Here is a 14601-nt window from a genome sequence, read left to right on the forward strand (position 1 = left end):
AACTATATGATACTTTAATAAAAAATTTTAATGATTATAAGATAGAACCAAATTATCATAAGAATAGACATTTAGATAAAATTAAATCCAAATTTAAGCAAGACTGGTTCGATATGGAATGCTACAGAGCAAAGAGACAAAAGGAAACTAAATTAGCATCTTTTTGTAGGTTTAGAACAAGAGATCAATTAATTGAATATATAAATTCAAAGAAGAGTTATACAAATCTTATTAAAGCTAAGAAAACGAAATACTTTAATTTAATCAATCAAAAACTATTGGCTGATAAAAGCAACAAATTTTTCTGGCTGACTGTGAAAAAATACCGATTGAGGAAAGATAACGAAAAACAAGACCCTATTGGATTTGATAAATGGATCAATTTTTTTGGAAAAAGACAGTTAACTAACATAAATATTCACCCAGATCTAGAACAGACAGGTTTGAACAGAGAGGAGAGGATAATAAACATGCCAATTCAGGCCTCAGAAATAATAAAAACTATTAACAAATTAAAAGAAACCACGGCCACAGGTCCTGATTCAATTCCCACTTGTTTATTAAAAAGACTACCACCCGAAGCAATCGACTTAATAGCGCTTAGCTTTAATCACATGTACGAAAATAATATATATCCAGATTCGTGGTGTTCGGCATACTTCAGAATGATATATAAAAAAGGAGACTGCTCAGACCCAAGCAACTACAGACCCATTGCAATACAATCATCTTTAAAGAAGGTTTTTACAGCTATCCTCGCAAAAAGATTTAATCAATGGCTAGAAGAAACACAGTTGACATCCGATACCCAATTTGCCTTCTCTAAAAACGGTGGTACAGAAATAACCATTTTTATATTGATTTCAATTATTCAAATACAGTTGTCTAGGAAAAGGCATAAAGTTTATGCAGCTTTTTTAGATCTGGAGAAGGCTTTTGACTCAGTTTCAATAAAATTAATGTGTGAAAAACTAGGAAAAAATGGAGCAGATATCTTTTTCATAAATGCTATAAAATTTTTATTTGGTCATTATCATGTTACTATTAAATCTGGCAAAACTGTCTTCTCCCCCTTTGATAGTTTTGGGGGTCTTTTACAAGGTGACCCATTATCAGCATTTTTGTTTAACTATTTCATATTTGACATAAATAAACAATTTGAAAAAGCAGAGGATGGAATAAGGATTGGAAATTGTATAATTCACTCAATACAATATGCAGATGATGATGTTTTACTTTCAAATACAAAAATTGGTCTCCAGAGAAAAATTAATTTAATGCAGAAGTACTTTACACAACTTGGACTGAAAATTAACCTAAGCAAAACCTATATTCAAATTTTCAGAAGAGGAGGAAGACTGGCAAAACAAGACCATAATTTTTACCTTTTAAATGAGAAATTGAAGCTAACAGAAACCTCTTACTTGGAGCTTAAGATAACTTCAACACTATCCTTCGAAGCCCACATTAAAAATATGCGAAATAAAGCTAATAAACTAATCAATAACCTTATATATCTATTGGTCAAAATAAAAACTAATTCAATTCAAAAACAAATGCAACTTTTTTCAGCAATAGTGATGAACTCAATATGTTATGTTTTTCCAATATGGGGAATTAATTGGATAACTCGTTTTGAAATAATACAATTACAATATATAAGGAAAATATATGGGTTAGACAGAGCGGTCCCTGGATATGCCATACGTCACGACACAAACCGACTACAATTGGAGCCCTATTTGGTATTAAGAATACAAAAATTTTATAAAAGACTGATTACTAGTGAAAACCCTTGGATTAATACCATATTAAATAATCTGAGAAGTCTAACAGAAACAAAGAAAAATTATGTCAACAATTGGTTCACTAAATTTAGTCAACTGTTGGCTAAATATGGAATTTCTCCCATTTTATTTGGAAACACAGAAGAAGATTGGCAATTTGGTAACTGTACATTAATAGAAAATTTGTTTAACAACTCTATCCATCAAGAAATAGTTAAATTACATAGTTTAAAATTTCATCCCTGGTATATGGAGAACTTAAACTTTCCTCCTTCAAACGAATATATTAATTTTCACCTACCATTTATAATAATAAAATTTTATATTCAGCTCCGACTAAACAGTTTTTATATATTAGTGGATCAGAATTATATAATCAGAAACAAAACATGCAAAATATGTCAAGAGCAAATTTCGATCTTCCATATAATATGTTCGTGCAGAGGCTGTACAGAGATTAGGGAAAAATATGGTATTTCCACTCTATCCGAGAGTAAATCGATTAATGAATTCTATAAAAAGCTGTTTCAAATGAGCCCAACTATAATAACAAGATTGTACAATTTTTTCATTAAATACGTTAAACTGTCCGAGAAGGCCAGCAACAAATCTGGTAACGAGATATAATTAAAATTATTTTTTGTAATTCAAGATAAATACTATTATTAATGTAAAATAATCAAGTGTTTAAATTATGTTCCCCCTTGTAACGGGACCATCCCATATTACGAAAATAATAATTATTATTATTATAATTGCTAGATTATTAAAATTAAAATGTTTTATTAAGATTGTTGTTAATCCATAACCATAAATCTACATGGCTTTGAAAAAAAAACAATTATTTTTTATTACTCTTTAACAAATTCTTTATAATCCATGTACAAAAGTATATATTTATTAAATTTCTCTCTTAATAAATACCCTTAACTTTATAAAATATTAATAAACTGGAAGAAAAATCAGAAAATGTTCTGTTATGCAATCAAACTTATTAAAATGAAAAATGATAAATATTACCATTTAAATTATTTATCATTTTGTGTACTTTGTAAATTTTTGGGAAAAATTTTGGATCCTGAAAATATTCTGCATTTCTTTTTATAAGTTGTATTGCATCACATCACTTCTTGCCACCTGCAGATGGCTACACTTAGTCAAGCATATTGTCAGCAAAGGAAGCAAATTCCCTAACTTTTTCTGAACACTAATGAAAATTTCTGATTTTTTCTGATTTTCCAGGTGCATAGGAACCCTGCATTTATGTTTTACAATCTTCTGCAGTTTGCACTCCGTTACAAAAGTATAGGAACACCACACATTTTGTGATTTTTCAAAAATTTATTTAAATTTATTTTTATAGAAAACAGTTTTATATGTTTCAAAACAATTACAAAAATATCATTTTCAAGCTTTCTTTCTTTTAAGAATAATATAATAGAAGTTATCACAGTTTTCACTTTTTACTTGTTACAAAAGTATAGGTACAATTTCTAAAATTACATTAAAATACATTTAAAATTTATTTTTAACACTTAATATTTGGTTTCACTCCCTTTGGCTACAATTACTTGAAAAATTCTGTTAGGCATGGAGTTTATTAATTCTTTTAATTGTTCATTCTTAATTTTATCCCGTGTATCCATTATTGCAAATTTCAATTGATTTACAGATTCGTATTGTTTCCCACTTTGATAAACAATGGATGCCAAAATCCCCATAAATTTTCGACGGGATTTAAATCTGGACTACACGAAGGTCAGTCAATTACATCAATATTTTCTTTTTTAAACCAATTTTTTGTTGACATTGAGGCACAAAATGGGAGCATTATCTTGTTGAAACTACCATTTATGGCCTCCAATTAATGCACCATATGTAATCGTATTTTTGTCAACAAATACTAAATCAGTTTAATTTAAACTTATCTTGTCTACTAGTACTTTATCAATTAACAGGACTTATTATACCGGATTTACGGATGCAGCAATTAGGTCTTACGGATCAGAAATGATATTGTTTATTTAAATCACCCGAACACATACACTTTAACATTGTGTTTCGGACCTGTTTGTCCCTCATCGGCAGGCATTTAAAAAACATTTTCTACAATTAAAATAAATTTTGTTACAATCATAAATACACATAAAATTCCCGACAATAAAATAATAAAATTCTTACAAATTCTGGTTTTTAAACACATTCCTAATTCCGAGCATATTCAAAATCAATATTAATCAAATAAATCCATATGTATTCCCGTTTTTTTAAAAACATAAATAATTAAATAAAATAAATTTTTTGGTTTAAAACTTACATCATTGATTGTTGACATTCACTTAAACTTCACCCCAATCCATTCCAATCCTTCCTTTTATACGTCTCCCTCTCTTCCGTCAATGATTCCTCTCCACGATTGGCGTATCCCTCTTCCGGTATTGTTATTTATTCTATCCGTTTGTTTAATTATATCGACGTGTTCGTATAATTGTCTTTTATAATAATTTTCCTCTTTTTTCCTTATTTTCGCAGTATTCAAATCAATTTCGCAACCTTCTGAATTACAGTGTTCGGCCACTACCGAATTTGCACATTTTTCCCTAATTGCTCGAATATGTTCACTTAATCTTATTTTTAATTTTCATTTTGTTTCACCAATATCTGTTTTTTTCAGGTTACAACTACAATTAAATGAATACACCACACCTTTTTCTTCTGTTATGTTGTATTTTTCTTCATTTCTATAACATATTTTTTATTTGAATTTATTTTTTCCTGTATTAAATTAATTCTACTTCTTACTACTTTTTTAATTCTTTCAAATAACTTTGGAACATACCTTAATTTAACAAATTTTCTCTCTTCATCCATTAATTTTAATTGTTTATCATTTTCTAATTTTCCTATCCATTTATTCAGTAAGTATTTTGGATAATCATGTAAAATAAACATTTAACTATTTCTTCTTCTTGTTTTTGTGTTTCAGTCTCGCTTGTTCTTTGTCTTATTTTATTCATATACATTTTAAATGGTTTATTCCGGTTAGTATGAAATATAACATAACAAAATTTGATATTCCCAAAATTAAAAATAAATAAATAAAGTATTTAACATGTATAAATATGTTTGTTAATAACAAAATTGCTCTTTTTAAGTGGTTTAATTCATTTCTTAAAAAATATTTATAAAAAAATATAAATTATTTAAATTTACCGGGAAGTAGATCAATAGAAAAAAATGTCAATTTTAATAAAGAAAACAATAAAATATTTTGTATTTTGTCTATTATTGACCTCTTATTTTGTCGCTTAGTGTCTCAGGTACCCAGTTAATAGTGTCCCAACTATCCATTGTCACCATAATTTTGCCATGTTTTCAATAGTCTGCTTCATAGAATATCAAAGACAAAATTCAAAAAGACTTTTTCATTGATTTTAACAGACATTTTTGCAAACTTCTTGAAATTTACAGAATCAGAACACACTTTTGTTGCATCTCTTTTGAAAGCATATTTTGAGCTACCAGTTGAAAAAAAAAATACTTTTTTATTTAAATTCTTGCCTTAATGCCACAGGTGTTTTAGAAAATGCTTTTTTCACAACAGTGACTTTTTAATTGACCTGATATTAATATTGCATATATATTGTGCAGAGAAACTGTGGAAGTTGTATAGATAATTTTGAAAATCCACCAAAGTGAGTGCAAGTGGCGTGGCAGTAGTCAAATGCAAAATAGCTTCTCCACAAGAGCGGGCGCAAGCTGTATGATGGTATGCCGAAACAAATTCCGTGAAGTTTCGTCGCATGTTTGGCAAGGAGCCACCCTCGAGGAACACTCCCGAGTTATGGAAACAACACTCCTTGACGAAGGAATTGTCAAGAAGTGATCCGGCAATTGAGGCAGCCACTTCTTGGCCTCCTCGATCGCCGGATATTACGCCCTTAGACACTTTCTTTTGCGGATTTGTCAAGGACAAGGTTTATACGGTGTCAAAATTTGTGACCTTCAACATCTTCGTGTCTGCATTCAAGATGCCGTTGCTGCCGTCACACCCGAGATGCTTGAAAGAACCTGGCAGGAAATGGAGTATAGACTCGATGTTCTACGTGCAACAAAAGGAGCTCATGTAGAGGTTCACTGATTTTTTTAATAAAACTTTTTGAGTTTTTCATCATGAAGTGTGCATTACTTTACATCCTTCCCGAGCAGTAGATTTTTTACAACAGTTTCAAATGTGTCAGGTTCATGGTGGACACCCTGTATTTTGGAATAAGTTTTATTTTACATATTTATATTTGTATTTATTTTAGTTTATTTACTACACATTTTCTGTTTTTATCTTATATTCTTTTCATTATATTTTTATTTATATTAATTTATTTTATTAGCATTTTCATTATGTTTAAAATTATTATGCACTTTTCTTGTCTTTTTAAAAATAATTTTGTTTTGTAAATTTCTGTACATCTCTGACCTATTTTTAAAGTTATACAAAATGTTAATTGTACGGCAATTTTTAAATATTCCTTGAAGCATGTATTTTTCTGTAATTTCCAGATTTGAATGTGTGTAAAGATTTTTTTTAAAGTTTACTATTTAATTCTTTAGAGAATTAGAAACATATCTAAACCCTTTGATTCATTCTTAATCATAATAACAGGCATCTTATTGGATTAGACCAGTGTTTCCCAAGTCATGAGTTGTCAGAATGCCTCAGACATGTCACACAAATATTAAATATCTTTTAGAATTTTGAATAAGTCCTTTTTTAAAACTTCTTTCTTCCTTGCAGTTTTATATAAAGATATTAGCCATGTAGGCTCTTTCTCCGAATCGACCACACTCATTGGTCAACGGAAGCGACTGATGTGAGTGACGTATGTCTCAAGTGCTAGCATGTGATGGCGGGAAGTAATGGAAGACGAAGACTCAAACAGAAAGCAAGGTGCCGGCGTGTGATAAGTTAATGTTCAGTGTTGTGCCCAGATCCTGGCGGGCGCTAGCGTAGTGAGGGCACTGCAGCCAAAAATGACGGGTCGTCTCCTGTGCCCTGCAGTGAGGGCAAGTCGGTGAATCACTTAATCGGCGAGAGTATAGAAAGTTGTTTAGAGGGGACGTCTCCATGCCTAGCTGGGCCAGCAGAGTTTCCATGTGCCGATTCGAGGCGTAATGACAATACCATGTGATGAAGGGACGGAGATGCTCACGGCCCCTCCCCCGAAGAGTAGCAGTCTAAGTGTCCGTCAATATATGGATAGTGTCAATCCAAACGGCGTGGGTGAGGTTTTTTAAAACTTCATTTATCTTCCATCTTTTTATTGCCAGCCAACCAAAGGGAGAAAGAGGTATTCACTAAACTGCCGACTGTTGCAAAATTTGTGCCATTGGCATACCCCTCATAAAAGTTACACATCTATGCATATGCTGGCATACCAACTCTTTGGAGCTTCATGCTGCCTATAAATGCTGCAGCTTACCAGCTTAAACACTTATACCAAAACCTCTTTATACACCGATTCAAATAGTCTTTTTATTTTATACTATATTTGTAAAATTGTGAGATTTTGTCTTGGTAAGTTTAACTTCCATATTATCAAAACTTTTCATTTAAACCATAATTCATTTAAAATTTTCCTTGTTAACTATTTGTTCCTGAATAAAGAAATTAAGCAAACAACAAGCACAAATATCACATTAGAATTAGGACTTTTTTGGTAACTTTTTCGTAAAATAACCTTTTTAAAACTATACTCGGTTATATTATATTCAATACAATTATTTCTTTCATAATAAACAAAAACATATATGAAGATGTATTATGATTGTAGTTTTAAAATGAAAAGTAACATTTTTATTTTAAATATTATGGTATGCCACAGAAATCCAATTAAATTCGAAGCATATTGCTAATCCAGAAAAGTTGGGAAACAGTGGATTAGACCAATGTCACTAGATATTGTAACAAAACAAGACTTCTTTGACATTGAGAATGTACTGAAATATTTGAAAATATTTTCACTCCTAATAAAAGGTTGTTTTGGCTTCCAAATAATGCCAGCATTTATATAATAATAACAAGCAATAACAACAATAACAAAGTAATATTTTTTTTTGGATTTTAAATAAACAAATGTACCAATTTTACACTTTTCTAAATATATTACATTTCTAAAGAATTATAATAAAATAAATACATAATTACCAAACAAAAAGCAGCAAAAATTCAATCTAAACAAATGTTATACATCCACCAAAGCCGAATTATCGGGCTAAAGTTGGCTATTATAAATAAATAATTAATAAGACAATTTGGCACTAGAGCTTGGCGTTAGGCGCCATCTCTTACTAAACTTAATAATTATAATTAATTTAAATAAATAATTTTAATAATTTGGAACTGGAGGAAAAGAAATCGGCCCGAAGTGGGACTCAAACCCGCAACTTCTGCTATCCGTGCAGACACGTTACCAGTTACGCTACCCGGACTTTCGGTCCGATCGCCTCCTCCAGTATATGTAAGCTAATACGACGACCATCGACGGCCATTACAATGCCGGCTGGGGACACATCAAGTGCCCACGTCCTCCCAAGGCACTCAACCGGCCATCGCAACCCCGGCAAGGCGTATAAATATAAATAAATAACAACTAACCCGTTACAAAGCTATACATCCACCAAAGCCGAATTATCGGGCTAGAGTCGGCTATAATAAATAAATAATGTTGAAGTTGAGGGTTCGAGTCCCGCTTCGGTCCGATTTCTTTTCCTCCAGTTCCAAATTATTAAAATTATTTATTTAAATTAATTATAATTATTAAGTTTAGTAAGAGATGGCGCCTAACGCCAAGCTCTAGTGCCAAATTGTCTTATTAATTATTTATTTATTATAGCCGACTCTAGCTCGATAATTCGGCTTTGGTGGATGTATAGCTTTGTAACGGGTTAGTTGTTATTTATATCTAAACAAATGTTTTCAACCATTTTAAACAATCATCCTCAGGTTCGATTGCAAAAAATTTGAAAATCGTATTGTGAAGTTAGGCTAACTTCACAATACCACTTTCAAATTTTTTGTTTGGTAATTATGTATTTATTTTATTATTATTGTTTACACCAGTAGTATTGGGATGATTGTATTTCTAAAGAATTGTTGCATATAATCACTTTCAAATGATAGTAAAGCAAAATAAAACAAAACCAGTAAATCATAATCTAAGAAAATAATACTAAATTTAATAAACACACTACAATAATACCAATCAGAAATATATTGACAAATAATAGTTTCGACGGAAAGAAATAAATAAGCCCGATGAAGATCCCAGAAGGGGAATCGGAAACATTTGCTTTTTGGAAGTTTTTGCACTGGTTATTGGTTTTGGATGTGAGTACTGTTAATAATACATTCATTATGAAAGTTACCAAATCACAAAAAAATTGCTAGCATATAATTCTAGTAATGATCAAACAATAGTATTTCTCAGATGGTAATCATAATTGAAAGGTTTTTGTATCCCTATTCTTTTTCCACTTTATTCTAAAAAAATAAAGTGTTCTTACAGAAAAAATATTTTTAACTTTTTAGTGTTAATAAATGTTTACACAGTTCATATTTCACACATTCTAATACCTTCATTTGGGAGATTATTTATGCTAAAATAAATATAAAACTTGCCAAAACATTATTAACATGCTAATCTGCTTCCTTTATTCAGGAAGGAAGCAGATTTAATGAAATACCAACGATTGCCTTAAAAATCGGACTATAAATTGGCTAATTAAATGATTGATATAAAGTCATTTGTTACTAGAGGTAGACATTAGACACCATCTCTTATCCAAGTTAATAATTATAACTTAAGTAAATATTAAATAAATTTAGAACCTTCTGGAATAAAAGAACTGACCCGGGGCGAAGCTTGAACCCGCAACCTCCGCTTGCCATGCGGTGTGCTTGCCAGTTACGCTACCGCGGACTCCGAGCGAGTCTTTGCTTCCAGAAGTACATTAATTTAGATATAACCTTACTTGGTCAAATACAAGCAAATTGGAAGCAAATTTTCAGTTCATTTTTAAAAAAGGTCTGGATAAAAGATAATGATTGGTCTTAAGATCATTCTTGATCAACTATATCTGGCAAAATATATTTGATCAAGATCAATCAAAACCAATTAATTTGATTGCATTAGATATAAATTATCTATCTAATAACACAATACATCTAGAAATTATACACTATATGATTTAGTCAAGCATAATTCACAGTTGGATCAAGTTTACATAATTGATTCTTTAAACAAATAATTTCACAGACGAAGGAATACAGGTATCCCTCGTACATGGTTTGAAAACTGGGGATATCCCCCATACAACACAACTTCCGGTTTTGTTCTAACACGGTTTTGGAAATCCTCCATACAAACAAAATTTTACAATTTTTAAAAGTAAACTTTGTTATTTAATATTAATTTTTATTCAAGCATTTTCCCAATGATTTCCTCAAATTTTCCCATGGATTTCAGCATATTGAAATTTTCAAATTATTTTGTGCTTTCCATCAGGTTTATTTTAATGAAAACTAATAGGACAAGGAAGAAAAAATTGTACTAACTTTCCTATCAACTGGGTGTCATTGTTGCTTTCAGACTTTAGCCCTTAAGACTGTCACTGTGGTTTCTTTTTATAGATTAATCTTTGTGTTTAGGAAACTCTATTTAAGCATTTTTAGATAAGTGCCATGAAACTTTTTTTAACTGTAGGTAAGCAATCATTCGTAAAATGACGAACAAAATACAGCAGTATCTTGGTACTCAAACAATTTGGTATTCAAACACACATTCCGGAAAAAGTTATTTGGTACTCACTGAACAAACATGACCCACTAGAACAAACTTTCGATTAATAATATTTTTTATTTTTATAGATGTTAAAATAAAAATATACGAAAATGTTGCCGATATTTCTGATCGAGATCAACAAAAATGCCGAGACGACGCCGATACTTTGTAAAAAGAAAACACCCTTATTTAACTAAAATTAATATTAATGCATAATGCAGTACTTTTAGTTGTGACTGTTAATTAATCATTGATTGGAAATATATTTATTAAAGCAATAGATAATTTATCTCTCTTATTAACGAAAAAGATGGCATATATTTCTAACTTTTGGAATGTAAACCCCATGTTTTCCATTAGTCTTTGTTTCATATAGCAAGAATTTGCATAACACAACACTTTTTCGGAATATAACTACTACTGCATTATACGAGGGATATCCGTATTTGCATTCCAGAAGACCTCGGCAGGTGATGGTCATCTAGAATGCCTTGCATGCATCAAGAAGATAGTTATATCATTCAGAGTTCCTGTCATATGGCATATAACAGAGTAAATACAATAAATCTAACTTTGTTAGATCACTTTTACTATATGCTATTATTATTTTTTTGAAAAATCAGAAATATTTAATAATAGACAGTAGGCAGATGAAGTAACACCGTATTTTTAACTGTTTATCAAGTTGTGTTTTGTTCTACAAGAAGAATTAAGTATTATTACCTGATTAAGAATCTTTAATGGCCATAATAAGAGTCACCTTTATAAAAAAAAAAAATTATTAGGAAAATTAGAGATGGAAGAAAATAATGTTTACATTTACCTGTATTTTTATTAAGTAAAAGCATTTTGTGTGTTATTTTTGAGAGTTGATATTAAAATTGTTAGATATGTATTAGAGATATATATATCATTTAAAAAAAGTTAACTATTATTATTTTAAATCAATGTTATCATTTTTCCTCAAATTGTGATGAATGCCAGATTATAATTTTTTATTGTTTTATTATTGTGTGTATCCTATGTTAAGCCCTGTGCCCGTAATGACAAATGTAAAATTGAAAAAACAGACTATTATTTTTTAAAAATTAAATGTAAATGACTTAATAAATCACATTAAACTAATTAAAATTTTCACAATTTTTATGAAAACATTCTAAATTTTAATCTTTGTTATTTATGAGAAAATACCAGATATAAGAGTCAATTAACTCATAAGTAATTTAAGTTTAGATTATAAATAATTTAAATCCAATCATCATTTAGCTAGTAAGCACTTAAAGAAAATGTTTTTATTCTTAACAGACAAATATTTTTCTTTTTAAATATCACTTTTGATAATTCTTGTGGTTTATAGTCATTATTATTTTACAACTTGTCATTAAAGTAATTTTAAATTGATCCAATAATAACTGTAATCCAATTCATTACAAAAGTAAATTTCATTAGTGCTGAAGTAAAGTAACAATATTGTATTAATTACAACTTATTTCATATTTAATTTAACAAATAATAATAATAATAATAATAAGTTAGTTTATCAATTAAAAAAGTGTATCATTTAAAATGTGATCCATATTTTATATCATTGGGGCACTAATTTTTTATGAGAAACTGGAAAAATTTCCAAATATCAGTTGAAACAATTTGATACAAAAAAGATAATATGTAATACTTAAAGACTTTGAACACTTTCATCAAATGATGTCAATTAAAGAGAGAGATAAAAATTTAATTATGCTATAAATTTTGTAGCCTTCCAAACAGTATTCCAATTATAATTTTTAACAATATTAAATAGTGAATGTAGGATAGACTTCATCCCGAGTCTTATATGCAAAACCGAGATTGCCCACAGGTTAACACATTTCCAAATGGCCTTTACTAGGGTCGGATAGACCATTCCCAAGTGGCCTATCTAGCCCAAATCTCGAGTAAAATTGTAATCATTAATAAAAACTAGTTAACCGGCCCGGACGACGATTATATTTCACAAAAAATCAAAAAATGTACTTGTGTGAAGTATGATATAAACAGATGATAACAGCATTTCTTCAAAATATATTTGAAATATATTTTGAAGAAATGCTGGGGTTTACTTAAACATATCATTATTACTTTTTGCTACAGCTAAGTAGCATTTGCACAGATTCACATTGAATATTTTAAAGGTAACTTTTCATTGCAAATGACTTTTTAAACCCTCTCTTCCCTGACAAATAAGCATGTTCATTCTAATATTACTTCTTTTGGCCAGAATACAATAAAAAAAGTCGGGAGCAAATACCAAAGACACAGGTGGGCTTAATTAAATACACAAAGTACTTTTCCCCACAAATTCCGTGCTAAAACGAGGTGCATCTTATACGTCGTAAAATACGATAACTCGAACGTGTTTTCCGAACAACGCACAAAGAATAAAAAAATAATTTTGCTTATGTAAAAATATAATATACCAAAAATATTTATCCCTTTGGATATTCCCTAATAAACTGCGGCTATTCTTACATCGTTTAAAGAACAATATAATATACGAAAGATCGTAACATATGGATCTACAAACGGCATATAAAATTCTACATTAACTGTAATTATTTGAAACAAATTACATAATTAAACTCTACTAAACAAAATGAAAAATGGAATTCAACAATACAATTAAACATTTAAGTGTCGCGTAATATTTTTTTTTTAATATAAAGACGATTTAGGATTGCAGTGTATAAATTTTAGATAAAAACATTTTTTTGATAAACATTTAGATTTTTATAAAATTAAATTTTTAACAACATTAATATAATGACTTAAGATTATCATAACAGAATCTTTAATACAAACATATTTTTTATATTTAAACTAACTAAAAATAATTTATTACACACTTCAAAAGAAAAATTTAATAGTAAGCTAATCTTCAACTTTATTAAACTGAAAAATAAGACACTTCATAAACAACAAAGCAATTTATTAACAAAGTGAGATTTGAATCAAAAGGAACAAAAACCTACAAGTCAAAATCTAGTAAAATATTAGTTATTTAAGTAATTATAATTAAAGTCGTTAGAAGTTTAAATGCTTTTTAAATTGGAATGTACAGTACAACAAAGCTAATTATCCTCCATCTTTAATATTTACATATTGTTGTGTTTAACAGTACGATTAAGTCTTACTTGTCAAAAACGAATATTTACAGCAAATAAATCATGTTTATCATCAAAAGTTTTAAACATATTAAACAAATAATAAAATATGTTTTGAAAATTCAACAGGAAAATGATAAATATTCGAGAAAACAATTCCACATCGCGAATATTCGTCCCTCACAAAAGAGTATCATTCGCTTGAGGAATTAATTAAAGAAATTTGAATAAAATATTTCAATTTCATTTCATTAATTAACTTTTAAAAAATCACGTTCTTCTTCGCGGGGAAAAAACACATTAAATTAAATCAAATCATATCGTCACCTTTCAATAAAAATTCGTAACCGAAAACGACGATAACCGACCGTAAATGATTTATACTGTTATTTATTCCTTCCTTCCATAACAGAACTTTATAAGCTGCCTACCTGTCACTCCGCCATTTTGAACCCATTAATGACGTCATCAGAACCAGATACAAAATAATAGCCACGATGTCTATTATGTTGGCCGAGTATTCATTAATAATTTAATAAAATAATTCGTTAAAATAATTTTTAAAAATTAATTTAGTGTAATATTTTATTACAAATAGAACTTTACGATGTGTAAATACAAAATGCAGTATTTAAGATATGCCACGTCAATGTCAACTTTTATTTATAGTTGTAGATAAAAAATAAATTTTTAGACGATTAAATTGGATTTTTCGCGACAAAATTTTTTATATTATCTCGGATTTAAATTTTGTTTATTGTGGCATGATAAAATTGCCCGACTTTATGCCATAATAAACAAAATTTATCTGCTCGGGGAATATTTTCCAGGTTGCAT

The 14601-nt window shown here is 29.3% G+C and overlaps 1 protein-coding gene across 3 annotated transcripts in view; it reads right to left on the reverse strand.

Annotated features, from left to right (window-relative positions):
- Positions 1 to 14234, reverse strand: part of ArfGAP1 (ADP-ribosylation factor GTPase-activating protein 1) — a 64769-nt gene extending 50535 nt beyond the window's left edge. For all 3 annotated transcript variants that reach the window (XM_067279088.1, XM_067279087.1, XM_067279084.1), the window contains exon 1: positions 14196 to 14234. The gene's annotated coding sequence lies outside the window, so the exon portion shown is untranslated. The remainder of the gene's footprint in view (positions 1 to 14195) is intronic.
- Between the last annotated feature and the right edge of the window lie 367 nt (positions 14235 to 14601).

This window comes from Centruroides vittatus, unplaced genomic scaffold (genome assembly GCF_030686945.1).
Source record: "Centruroides vittatus isolate TY-2023 unplaced genomic scaffold, ASM3068694v2 contig_854, whole genome shotgun sequence".
In the NCBI taxonomy this organism is placed as follows: Eukaryota; Metazoa; Arthropoda; class Arachnida; order Scorpiones; family Buthidae; genus Centruroides; species Centruroides vittatus.